Source organism: Silene latifolia, chromosome Y (genome assembly GCF_048544455.1).
Source record: "Silene latifolia isolate original U9 population chromosome Y, ASM4854445v1, whole genome shotgun sequence".
NCBI classification, from domain to species: Eukaryota; Viridiplantae; Streptophyta; class Magnoliopsida; order Caryophyllales; family Caryophyllaceae; genus Silene; species Silene latifolia.
In genome coordinates, this window is record NC_133538.1 from 250560453 (window position 1) to 250574891 (window position 14439).

The 14439-nt window shown below is 37.1% G+C and overlaps 1 long non-coding RNA gene across 1 annotated transcript; it reads left to right on the forward strand.

Moving 5' to 3' along the window:
• Positions 1-2112: 2112 nt before the first annotated feature.
• Positions 2113-14129, forward strand: LOC141630934 (uncharacterized). Its single transcript, XR_012537569.1, has 5 exons — positions 2113-2181; positions 2543-2633; positions 3189-3217; positions 4109-4286; positions 13993-14129. It is a non-coding gene; the product is annotated as an uncharacterized LOC141630934 (long non-coding RNA).
• Positions 14130-14439: the final 310 nt, after the last annotated feature.

A 14439-nucleotide genomic window follows, 5' to 3' on the forward strand; every position in this document is an offset into this window, starting at 1 on the left:
ATGAGACACCCAAAAATAGAATAGGACAATAAATAACCGGGACGGAGGGAGTATGTAATATAGTGCAAATACGTTTTCAGCTACTTTATATATGATCACTACTTATACATATACGGTTAGTACATTATCACCTCGCAAGAGTTTTAGATTTCGTAGCTAGTTTCCATGACTCTACAAAAAAAAAAAAAAAAGTGTATACTCTGGAGAACCGTCCTCCTTACACCTAAATGCAATCTATCAAATAAAATATTATAAAGGTTTAGGTGTAAGGAGTAGGGTCCTCCGGAAAACGCAAGAATATTTCCACTTTACAAGACGTGTTCCTCATAAAAAATTCGTTTATTTAATGGACAATGTTAGGGTGTTAGGGTGCCAGTTGGTGAAGTACCGAGTCTTTGTACCACTCCCTCGATCACATAGTCACATATACGGAGTAATATATTGGGTTTACTAAATATGATGGACCGTACATAAGGGCATGTGAAAGGTTATCGCGACTTTAATACAACCCACTGACACCATCTCATTTTCCTGGAAAAGGCTACACATACACATTGTGTATGAAAAAACCATACACAACCAATGAGATTGCGACACGTGGCAAACTTGAGTTAAGCTTAAGTGATTAATTAAGGGTTAGATTAGTAATTTAACATATGTAGTTAAATTGTTAACATGACTAGTTAACAGGTTGACTGCCGGTCAACTCTAGTGGTCAACGACGGGGTTGACTGCCGGTCAACGATGGTGGCGGTGGGTCAACGAAACCTTTAAGTCAAGGGTAAAAAATGTTGTTGGTAAGGCTTGAACCAATGATCTCTTGCTTGAGGTGCATTTACAATTACCACTATGACACATCCATCTTGTTGTCATTTTTGTATCTCTTTTGGTATATATCGTTGTTAAGACTTGATTTAATAAATAAAAAGTAATAAATAATTGTATTAAACATGATGTGTATCTATAATTATTAAAAAAAATGTACTTTTATTATATAATAGGTAGTATCCCGCGCTCCGCGCGACCTGTTTCAAAATTTAATTATTATAATTGAAGAAAAATAATAATTCATATATGACCTTTAATATTTTTACATATAAATAAAATGGTTTTTTGTCGAAAACTACCTTATATTTACGGATATTTGTAAAAAAAACTACCTTATATTATTTTTTTTGTTTTCAACTACCTTTATTTTCTTTATTTTTGGTTAATAACTACCTACGCTAAGAGTCTAGACAAACTTGCTCTATTCCTGGCTGTAACCTATCTTACATGACTCTTTTATGCTTTAATCTTACTTAGGCCCGATTTTTGGAAGTCATGATGTACTTATGCTTAGCTTTAGTAGATGTTCGTAGTTATTATTGAAATGTGAAAATATAAATTTTGCTTACATGAAGTTAAATTGTGGTTTGGACGCAATTGATTATTGTTGTTAGATGTAGACAGAGTCATATGAGATAAGCTAATGTCGCTAAATGGACCAAATCTCGTCATAGTATCAGCATAGGTAGTTTTTGACCAAAAAAGGACAAAACAAAGGTAGTATAATACAAGAAAAATAATACAAGGTAGTCTTTTTACAAATACCCCTAAATATAAGGTAGTTTTCGACAAAAAAACCTAAATAAAAATAAATTAATGTTTCTCAAATTTAATCTTTTTTAGCTACTACTACAATTCCCTTACTTTCCCGACACTTTGTGGTCGACCCATTTTTTCACCCCATATTCGTTTTATTAATATAATATTCATTTTTAATTAAAAACCACCCCCCTCTACAAAAATTTCATTTCTCGCGCTCTTCAATTCCCCCAAAAAAATCAAACCGCCTCACGTTGATCTTCTCACTTGCTAACCTAATTCATTTTGTGCTCCTATGAGTCCTAATTTAAAAAATCATTTCACTTGCTGACCTGATTCAACGCTTTCAATTGCTATTCAATCGTCATATTGCTCATCTCTCTCAATTGCAAATCTTCATGTGTATGTAATTTCTACTTAATTTGTGATTTAGAGTTCAATTATTGCTTTAGTTGAATAAATCGTCTTACAAAATTTCAAAATTGATTACAAATGCAAACCCTAATTGGTCGCATTCGATCGTTATGCGGAATTAGGTCGGAGATTGTATCTTCTGAGTTTCGTTGCTTCAATTCTTTGCCCTCCGTTGTTTCGGTATTTGCATTTCTTTCTACTAACGTTTCTTTTTTGTTTGTTGGATGAATTCAATGTTATTGGCTGTTAGCTGTGCGTTTGAAATTAATTTACGAGCTGCGTAAATAGTTGCTTTTTCTTCGGTTTTGGCCTAGCATCATGAATCCCACTTTTCCGTATGAGTTATATTGAAGTAGACATTTGTCAGAATGATGAATTGGTATTACATATAGTGTTGTTTTCAATTGTCAACGAAATCAGTTGATTTCCTATTTATGAATAAGAATTGCTGGCATCAACTTAGACAAATCGCTTAATTGTTTTTGCGTGCTACATCGTTAATGTATTTGGTCTTTTCTTATTTTTTTTGGTTGCTTTCTAGGGGTGACTGGAAGACTTTAGAGCTGAAAGAATACAACATAAAAGCTAAAGGTTTACCTCTTGATTGTGGTCATTTGCATCAGTTACTCATGGTTAGTTTATTTTGTTCCTTTCACCTGAAACTCTTCTCTGATATAAAGTTGTTTTGTTACAGTATTGGGGGTGTTAGCTTGGTTCAAATATGTGAAAATTTTAAAGAAACTTGGTTCATTTTGTTGCTGGCTGTGTCGATAGCATGGTTGGTTAAGATTGATCATTTATATGAAACTATGCTTTAGTTTTTAAGCACATATCACCTCCTAATCGTTTAGGTAGAGTACAAAATGGTAAGATGTATGGAAAAAAATAAACTTAATCTCTTTGTTCCATGTGTTGTATATCATTGATTTGGATTTTATTATAGTTATCATGTTGATGACATTAATTTTTGTTTTTTATGCAATTGGAGCCTTGCAAATGTTGACATATGCATGCGGTTGGATATAAATTGATTAGTTGTCATCTCCTATTTGATTGTTTAAGCTTTGATGAGTTAGATATTTCTTAATGGGTCTCTTTCTGAAAATCAATTTCTTTTAAATTTATAACGTATACTCATCCAATCAGTATAAATTACTAATTTTAATCTTTACTATGCACCTAAACAGATTAATGGAGGGCTCACACTGCTTTAAAGGTACGTGGTTTGATCTATTTAGCTTTTCCTTAACTAATATTTGTGTTTGTATTTACATTGAATATGTGCTTGTATCTGCACTGGTTAGCTAGTTGGTTTCTCCTCTATCTGGTTGTTTCACTTACGCTATTTTTGTTTACTTCAGGAAGTGTTTTAAAAGATGACGATGATTATGTTCCTATTGAAATGGTTAAGCTATAGTGTTGCTTTGCCGAAAATCAACGAATACATATCTTAGCTTAATAAGTGTTGTTTTCTCGCATGTCCATATCATCTATATAGTTTTACTTTAGGCATTGAACTTACTGCCTACAAAATATTTCCCCTTTCCTTATGGGCTAAGATAGCGTATGCTTTTAGGTACAAATAGGTGAGGAGCAGGTTAGTCTTATAATTGAACTTTACTCAAATAGAATATACTGTAAATGAAGTTATGATAACTCTCTATGTACAATAGTGCTTAATTTTATAATACTATTGTTCATTCTTCCAAAAAACAAAATATGAACGCGTCATCAGTAATTCTGTTACAATTTTCACCAAGCTGGTGAATATGTGCTTGAATCTTAACTCTTGTTTCAAGCACTTAGTTGGCTGTTCAATGAGTATAAATTCGAGAGGTTAGTAGACGTATAGTAATGTTACCCGATGCCCTTAATGCTATACGTATATGTGACATTTGTTAAAATGAATTGACATTAGTGGTTTTGTACTTTTGTACATGGGTGCAAGGAATAGATGCCAGGTTACATAAACATTAAGCATATGCCCCCTAAACTCATGTTCAATATCATATACATTCCCATGTAAGGTTAATGTTGGTAGATTAATTGGAATATAAATATTTTTCTAACATTTTGCATTTTTTCGTGCTTCTCAAATGGAATGTAGGAATGAATATTGGTATGCTATGTACAATTGGTACGGAATGTTACGGTTCCGAGGACTATTGATGATATAACAACCACCACCACCACTACTACTACAAATCGTTGGTACAACCGCAGTTTTTGAATTAGTTCAATGACCGAAGACTTGGGATTTCTTCAGCCTAATCCTGATTTCTTCGGTGAGTTCACTCATTGTCTTGGGTGTTTATTTTGTTACTTGGAACATATTGATCAAAATGAGTAAACAAAGTTATTTCTTACATGAATTTGTTGGATGATAAACATTTTGACGAATATTTTGATCATTTAATGAACATTTGATGAACTGACATTATTACTGTGTCGTTTAACTTTCACTTGCTCAGATATTCATGGAACTTTGTTGGAGATTGTTATTGTGTAAGTGTTGATAACTGATTTTGGTTTCTTAGTTTCGTATTATTGAAATGTGTAATTGCTAATTTTTCTTATTATGTGATAATAAAGGGGTCTTAGCGTGTGGAGAATTGAGCATACTTAAATTGAGGCCTAGTGTCATCTTTATGTTCCTCTTTATTTCTTCTCTGCGTTTCTCGTATCTAGCTTTTCTTTACTCTAGATTTTTTTTTACAAAATTAAACGTGGGAGAATTTGAGGCTGTTTACTTCCTTCATGTACTGCATTATATGTTCCTAAGTTAATTACTAGATGGTTTTGCTTGGCTGTTTTGCCGTCATTTTAATTTACCTTATACCTTTTGAAGCAACTGTTTTTTGTGTTGGGGCTGGTGTCCTTAACAGTTAGTGCAAGGACTTATAAATCTCTAAAAGGATCAAAGGGTATACTTTTGTATCATAATCAGTTGATCCACGTTTATCAATAACGGTTGGCTTGCTAGATAAGTTTGACGTTATTGTCATACAGATGGCGGTGATCAACTGGTCCCTAAGAGTCACACCTATAGGATACGTTTGAGAGATGTGACGGTATGAAAATACAGTCATGTAGATGCCAAAATTGACTAACCAGTTAGTCCGAGTTATTTGACTAGTAATTAGTCTAATATGTGATGTTGAGATATTTTATTTAATACGGATTAAATAAAAATGGCTAAGACGAATTAAGCAATTAATTTGTAAAATTGAATATAAGCGTTTTATATTTAATTAAATGTATATTGAATATAATTATACAATACTGTTTTGTCGGACATGTATTAATAATTCAACTAACCCGTATTATTAGTTGATGCCTTGATTTCCGATAACCGATAACAGTTTATAATTAGACCGCGTCGTATACATCTTAGCGGATTTTATCGGACCACGAGTTTAATAAGGAGGAAGTGGACAAGCCCACTCCTCCCTAAGAAACCCACGGCCGAATGAGAGGGAACAAAAGGGAGAGTTTCTCCTCCCTTCTAACCTAATCATTCATTTGTAAAAATTCTAGGGTTTTGGGAATTGTGCCTCTCGAAACTCGGATCTCTCATCCAACATAAACTCACATCAAGTTCTCCCTATATTGCAAGGCAATCGGAGAACACTTCTAGCACAAGGGCATATCTCGGACATCTTGGGTGCAACAATTAGGAGGGAATCATTTGTTGATTTGTTCTTTACGCCGTGCATCAAAGGACCCGAGGTTGATTTCTATTGCTTAATCGTTTCTTTATGCTTTTCGTTTTATGACTATAAATCACATATTAAATTTATGTTATAATCCTTAAATTTAATGGGTTTTATACGGATCTAACCATACAAGTGGTATCAGAGCGAGGCCACGTAAATTTTTATATGTGTTTTTCATCAAACGATTGTTGAAACGATGATTTTTGGGTAAAAATTTGTCACGGCACAAATTTTTTTTCTCGGCAATAATTTTTTTTTTTTGCTGCGTTTTGTTGTTGTTTTGTGCCTTGGGATCCGTGTCTAGTTTACACGGTGATGATTGTTTACTTTTTGATCTTTACATATTGTCTATGTAATCGATATTCATCGCTATATGTTAAAGATCGGTCAAAATAATTGCATAAAATTTCGTGTGGCAATTTTTTTTTTCGGCAAATCTGTTTTTTTTTATGAAAACCGTGTGGCCTTCCCTATACACGGCCTGTTTTCTGTTTTTATTGCATTGATTTGCGTGCCACAAAATTTTGTTAGATCGTTTGATCTCTTGTTTTCAATCGTTCTTCACATGTTGTAATTTTAACCGATAATTATTGCAATATGTTGAAGATTAACAATTGTAGTATGATTTCTATACGGATTAGATTAAAATTGCAATTGTGTTTTATCAAACCGTTTTGTTTTGATATTTCATTGCTCACGTTTTGAGCCGTGTAAAATTTTTTTTTTTTGCTTTTTGATGCTCCGTTTTTTACAAAGCATTTAAAAAAAAAAAAAATATTTTGGGGTACTGGTACTGTTCACGTACAGCAGTACAGTAAGAAAAAAAAAAAATTCTGTTTTTTTTTCCGCCCTTTTTTTAATGCATAAAACGTTTTTTATGCTCTCGCTTGTTAGTGAAACGGTTCACCCACGTAAATTAAAGTTACTTTAAAACGATTTATTGTAACGGATTATCTCGGATTAAAATTAACTTGACTAAAGCGGTTCTGTCATGTAATTTTAATTATCTTTGGTGGTTTGGATAAAAATTTAACATAATTACGGAATTATGTCACGAATAAATTTAATTTTTAGTTGATGCATTTTAATTTATCGTTCTTGTTTATATTTTGAATGTTTTGAATGCCTTTTAATTACGTATTTAATTATTTTGCAAACAGTTGTAACTTAGTGTGGCCTTAGTAGAACGTGTTACCGTAATGATGGAACACGGTCTTGGTTGTATTTTGAGATCTCGTATCTCCATTTTATTTCTTTTAATTACAGTTTTTATTTAGAATGTAAATAGGTTTATATTTGTATATTTTAAATTGTAATTTTTGAGAAGACTAAAGATGGAGACCGGATGCTCACTCCCGCTACATGGACAAAGATGGAACACCAAGACAAGCTTTTCGGGTCCAACGGTGGATTCCAAAGTTGTATTTTGTTCTTTTTACTAGGATAGGCCACACTAGGAAATTTTTATTTACGTATTGCATTCATTTATTTATTTTATTGTAACGATAGTATGCATCATATTCCGCCTAAAAACCAAACCACCTAATAATTGCATGAAAACTGACACATATAGAGGTCACGAGTTAGTTTTCTTTGACATTCGCATGTCACACGATTTTAAGCCATCACCCAAATTAATTCATTCACGCAAACGCTAGTTATTCGTTCACTTAATATGAATTATAATTTAGTTGATGGGATCTTCCTCGTATAAACAAAAATTGAGAATAGTCTTTATAGGTCAAACTCCAATGAGTCCCTTCTTCGTCGGTAGGCATAATATGACCCCTTCTACGTCGGGTAAGTTGGAACCGATTGACCTATTTTATCTCAACACTATTGTCACTCGTACGATCCTGTGACGATGGTGGACTATAGATAGGATTTACGGAAATCTATCGACCAAGAGTTCTTCCAGAAGAATTAGCTAAACAGTTGGCTTATCAATTTACAGAAATTGAGTCTTGGGATCACTTGTATCATTCTTGAGGGAGATCAATTATGCAAGTGCATTGAGTCTACACGTTAAAATGAATTTTAAATAGACTTAAATCACCTCGATGAGTTGCTTATTTCGTTTTGTTTTTCTTTCTTTTTCAGTGTAGATCACGTTCACATAAACTGCTAATAACAAAATGGCTGGTCACTTGAACGACCCAATGCCTAGTGCCACATTGGACCGTGAGTCCTGGCTTCGGATCTTCATGAATCAGATGAATCAGTCAACTCGACTGAAGAATGATGGATCAAACTCGCGGATCGGGAGGCAAAGATTACGGAATCGCCCGCCGACGGAAGCTCACATTTTCGCTGAGCCCATGCCGCCACACCAGGCCCCACGGGCCGGAGTTAACGAGATCGACAAGTATAACGATTTCGCTTTGGAAGCGGGTGCGATTAAAAACGTACTCATTTTTGCAATGGAACCCAATTTGCAGAAACGCTTCATAGCCCAAGGTGCAAACAAGATTTTCACCACGCTCACCAAGGAATTCTCGAAAGCACCGAGAATCGTGACCTATGAGCATACCACTCGCTTCTTTGATGCGAGACTCCAGAAGGGCCAACCTGTTAGCCCACACATTCTCAGCATGATTGAGAATGTCGAGAAGCTGGAGACCTTTGATTGTAAGATCAACGAGAACATTGTGATCGACCGCATACTTCACTCACTCCACGATGGTTATTCGCAATTTAGAGCGAATTACTATATGAATGATTTGAAGAAAACTCCCCATGAATCGCACTCCTCCTCGTATGCACCGAGAAGGACATGAAGTTCAGTGGGAGCATGAAACAGGATGTTCTCGTTGTGACAAACAAGGGAAAGGGTAAGGGCAAAGCTCAGGCAAACCTAGCAGTAGGTAAGGCGAAGTTCAAGAAGTCGGGTTCAGGTAAGAGTGGGCCTGGTGAGTCGAGCAACTCATCAGGCGCGACAAAGAGCAAAACCGAAAACATGGAATGCCATCACTGCCACAAGACTGGGCATTGGAGGCGGACATGTCCTGTTTATCATGAGGACATAAAAGCGGGTCGCGTTAAACCTGTTGGTATGTCTTCTTCTTCTACTTTTATTCATATGATTGAGATTAACCATGCAAGTTACGGAACTTGGGTACTAGATACTGGTTGTGGTTCTCATCTGTGTAATCATGTGCAGGGCCTCCGAAATCTCGAGCCTCTCGTAAAGGGTGAGGTTGACCTGCGTGTTGGGAATGGAGCAAGAGTGGCTGCCATCTCAAAGGGGACATATGTGATCCAGCTTCCTAGCGGATTTGAGTTGTCATTATATGACTGCTATTATGTTCCTAGTCTTTCGAAAAACATTATTTCGGCCGCACTTGACAAACTTGGTTTTTCATTTGTAATAGAAAATAATGCTTGCATTTTCTCTTTACACGATATGATTTATGGCAAGGCAGTCTCCATGAACGGAATTTATGTTTTAGATCAGACGACCGAAATATTACACGTAATGAATAAAAAGTTAAAGGTGGGTGACAAAGATCAAACGTATCTATGGTAATCGCCGTATGGGACACATTAATGAGAAACGCGTAAAATGCTCATTAAAAATGGAACTATCTCGGCCTTTGATTTTCAATCATTTGGCACGTGTGAATCATGTCTCATCGGTAAGATGACTCGTATTTCCTTCAAAGGTGTTGGAATGCGCGCTGCCGACTGTTAGGGCTCATACACACGGATGTATGTGGTCCTATGTCAATCACCGCACGAGAAGGCTATAGGTATTTCATCACTTTCACGGATGATTTAAGTAGATATGGCTATGTCTACTTAATGAAGCACAAAAGTGAATCCTTTGAGAAATTCAAAGAATACCAAAATAGGGTACAGAACCTACTTGGTAGAAAGATAAAAACACTACGTTCAGATCGTGGTGGCGAGTATCTTTCTCACGAGTTTGATCAACACCTTAAAGACGTGGGATCGCCTACGCTTAACTCCACCGGAACACCTCGGTGAATGGTGTGTTCGAACGGAGAAATCGAACACTACTTGATATGGTTCGATCCATGATGAGTCACACGGTGTTGCCTGACTCGTTGTGGGGTTATGCTCTTTTGTCAGCCGCTCTAATACTTAACCGAAGTCCGTCTAAAGCTGTTGACAAGACTCCATATGAACTATGGAAGGGAACGGTCCCTAACTTGTCCTTTATACGGGTTTGGGGCTGCGAGGCTTATGTCAAGTGGAGACCTGAAGATAAGCTCGGCCCGCGATCGGTCAAGACATACTTTATAGGTTATCCTAAAGGAACACGTGGTCATTACTTCTATTCGCCAACCGAACAACGTGTTTTTTTGTTGCGGCTAGTGCGACATTCTTAGAGAAGGAATTTCTCGAGAATGCAAAGAGTGATAGAACCTTCGACCTGTCGGAGATTCCGGAACCAAACACCGAGCAACCATTGGAGGAACCAATTCCTTCAATCCCATTGCGGTAAATATTCCCGAGGAACCTAGGAGGTCGGGAAGAGTCTCTATTCCTCCGCATGATACATTGGTGCGGTCGAGGAACATGACATAGATGACATTCTACTCTTAACGAGTAGTGAACCCGCAACCTATAAAGGTGCCATGACTAGTTTCGACTCAAAGCTATGGCTTGAGGCCATGCAATCCGAGATGGACTCTATGTATGAGAACAACGTATGGGATCTTGTTGACTTTACGCCAAGGTTCGTCCCCTTCAATGCAAATGGCTTTACAAGATAAAGCATTCTGTGGAAGGTCGACAAGATATCTACAAAGCACGACTAGTTGCTAAAGGTTTCACCCAAGTGCCAGGTTTGCACTACGATGAGATTTTTGCACCCGTAGTCATGCTGCGTTCCATTCGGATTATCTTAGCGATTGCCGCTTTTCATGACTATGAAATTTGGCAATTGGACGTGAAAACCGCCTTCTTAAACGGCTTTTTGGAGGAAGAGTTGTACATGGTACAACCCGAAGGTTTCATCGATCCAAAACATCCTAAGAAAGTGTGCAAGCTTAAGCGTTCCATTTATGGACTTAAGCAAGCATCAAGGAGTTGGAATCATCGCTTCGACCAAGTGATAAAAGAAAATGGATTTACTCGATCGGTCGAGGAACCATGTCTATATATCAAGTCGAGTGGGAGCAAGATTGTCTTCCTAATATTGTATGTTGACGACATACTCCTCATTGGGAATGACATACCTCTCTTAACTTCGGTGAAAGTATGGTTGAAAAACCATTTCCGGATGAAAGATCTGGGAGAGGCACAAAGAATTCTAGGCATCCGTATCTATCGAGATAGATCACGACGGATGCTATCTCTCTCCAGAGTCTTACATAGACAAAGTCCTAGAGAGATTCAGCATGACTAACTCCAAGAAGGGGTTCCTTCCTATGTCTCCAGGGGTGCATTTGAGCAAGTCTCGGGCACCAGAGACACCGGAAGAAAAAGAGCGCATGGCACGGATACCTTATGCCTCGGCAATAGGATCTATCATGTATGCCATGATATGCACACGTCCGGACGTGGCATATGCATTGAGTATGACAAGTCGATTCCAACAAAGATCCAGGTGAACCACATTGGTTGGTGTCAAGAACATTCTTAAGTACCTACGGAGGACTAAAGATTGGGCATTGACTTATGGAGGCGAACAAAAGCTATCGCAACCGATTCTGCAGATGCTAGCTTCCAAACGGATCGTGATGACTCGAAATCTCGGTCTGGATTCGTTTTTACTCTTAATGGCGCTGCAGTCAGCTGGAAGAGTTCAAACAAACTATTCAAAGCAGATTCTACGACCGAGTCCGAGTACTATGCCGCGTGCCTGGCTACAAAGGAAGCGATATGGATGCGTCAATTCTTACATGGGCTATATGTAGTGCCTAGTTCGAATGACCCGATCACCATCTATTGCGACAATAGTGGTGCCATCTTCCAAGCTAAGGAGCCAAAGTCTAGCAACAAGTCTAGACATGTACAACGGAAAGCTCATCTAATCCGGGATTACGTGGAGCAAAAGGCAGTAGTGATAGAAAAGATTGCTACAGATGATAACATAGCAGATCCTCTCACTAAAGCATTACGACAAGATAAGCATGAAGGGCACGTTAATTCCATGGGAATTAAACGTGTTCCTAAGTTGTAGTACTCTTTTATGGATTCGATTCATTCCCTTTTGTACTCTATACGACATCATCGTTTTGATATTTTATATATATTTTGTTTTTCATGTGGATTTGTACGACAAATTTTGAACACCACAAAGTGAACTGAACGAACATTATATTTTTCAGTCCTTAATTGCCCACATGAGCTGATAACTCTGGCAATTATTTTGTGACGTTGGTTGATGGTGGGTTCAACTAGCCATAAGTCAACAGGTTGACTGACCAATCACAGAGGCGATTTATACGGATATTTCGTAGGACACAATTGTGACAACGACGTGGAGTCCTAAATGTTTTATAACATTCGGTGCCCGGTCGTGGATAGGACCTCCATGGTGATCCTAAGAGTCGATTCTTTTGACTATCGACTGTCTCTTGAGACTAAGGCAGATTTTGGGTGACTTTGGTTTCTTTCTCACGGTCATCCGTAACAGGGGGCCAAGTAGATTGTTTCGGGTCATTTCATGCTTTGTGCTTAGATCGGAAGGAGTTCGAGTTGAAGGAAATATTCAGCCTTTATCGGTACTCGATGTTTCTCGGGGCCACTCGAGGAGTCAGAATCGAAATGCATGGCCATGCTCGGATACGGATTCGTTTTATCAGTTAAGTTACTCTCTAGTCGGGGAAACCACTCTAGATCCAGATCGATTGTAAAATACGACCTTTGTGGATCCAGATCTGCAAATTGTTTTACATTGAGTGGGAGAAATTTTAAATGAATATGAGAATCGGTTATCGCACATACACTTGTACGGACAAGTGGGAGTTTGTTGGAGCTGTGTCCTCCAGTTAGTGCGGATAACGTCATTGCACATACACTTGTACGGACAAGTGGGAGCTTGTTGGGGTTGGTGTCCTTAACAGTTAGTGCAAGGACTTATAAATCTCTAAAAGGATCAAAGGGTATACTTTTGTATCATAATCAGTTGATCCACGTTTATCAATAACGGTTGGCTTGCTAGATAAGTTTGACGTTATTGTCATACAGATGGCGGTGATCAACTGGTCCCTAAGAGTCACACCTATAGGATACGTTTGAGAGATGTGACGGTATGAAAATACAGTCATGTAGATGCCAAAATTGACTAACCAGTTAGTCCGAGTTATTTGACTAGTAATTAGTCTAATATGTGATGTTGAGATATTTTATTTAATACGGATTAAATAAAAATGGCTAAGACGAATTAAGCAATTAATTTGTAAAATTGAATATAAGCGTTTTATATTTAATTAAATGTATATTGAATATAATTATACAATACTGTTTTGTCGGACATGTATTAATAATTCAACTAACCCGTATTATTAGTTGATGCCTTGATTTCCGATAACCGATAACAGTTTATAATTAGACCGCGTCGTATACATCTTAGCGGATTTTATCGGACCACGAGTTTAATAAGGAGGAAGTGGACAAGCCCACTCCTCCCTAAGAAACCCACTACGAATGAGAGGGAACAAAAGGGAGAGTTTCTCCTCCCTTCTAACCTAATCATTCATTTGTAAAAATTCTAGGGTTTTGGGAATTGTGCCTCTCGAAACTCAGATCTCTCATCCAACATAAACTCACATCAAGTTCTCCCTATATTGCAAGGCAATCGGAGAACACTTCTAGCACAAGGGCATATCTCGGACATCTTGGATGCAACAATTAGGAGGGAATCGCTGTTGATTTCTGTTCTTTACGCCGTGCATCAAAGGACCCGAGGTTGATTTCTATTGCTTAATCGTTTCTTTATGCTTTTCGTTTTATGACTATAAATCACATATTAAATTTATGTTATAATCCTTAAATTTAATGGGTTTTATACGGATCTAACCATACATTTTGGTGTCATTTGCTTGGATGTTTGAAACCTGAAATGGGGCTGCTAATATGCTGCATATGAGTATGAATACTCATATTGAGATTTTTACATTTATTCTCCAAGTTTATTGTATTTGGTCCCTGTAGATATGGTATACATCCTATCTCATCCTTTCCTTCTCTATCTATTTTCCTCTTTGTTTCTGATCAAGTGGAACATAAGTTGTGATTTTGTATGAAATGTAGAGTGAATAAGGAATGGTTACTAATAATGGATGTATCACTGATTTGGCAGGAAGGATGAGATGGATGCAGTGGGAGGGTTGGATTAGAATTGAAGAGTAGATGGACATATTTTCCAGATTGTTCAACAAAATTTATTTTTGTTGTAGATGGATGTATATTTGATTTTAGTGTGAGAAAATATTTCAACTCCAGATGAGTTCCTTTTTATGGAGTTTTTTTCAACAAACATTGTACGTTATTTTATAGTTGTACATTGGATATTTATATGAAATTACTCCATTACTTGCACCGACATATCAGAGTTCCGTCTGAATTATTGTATTCTATACACTCTTTATTATGTCATAGTGAATTTGTTTAGAGACGAAAAAAGCGTCGAGAAATTCCACTTTCTGACGCAAATAAGTGCAGAGAAACTCTGACGCTAAAAAGCGTCGCTGCTTGTGACACAAAAAAGCGTCGACAAGGTTGACGCTAAAAAGCGCCAAAAATTCCT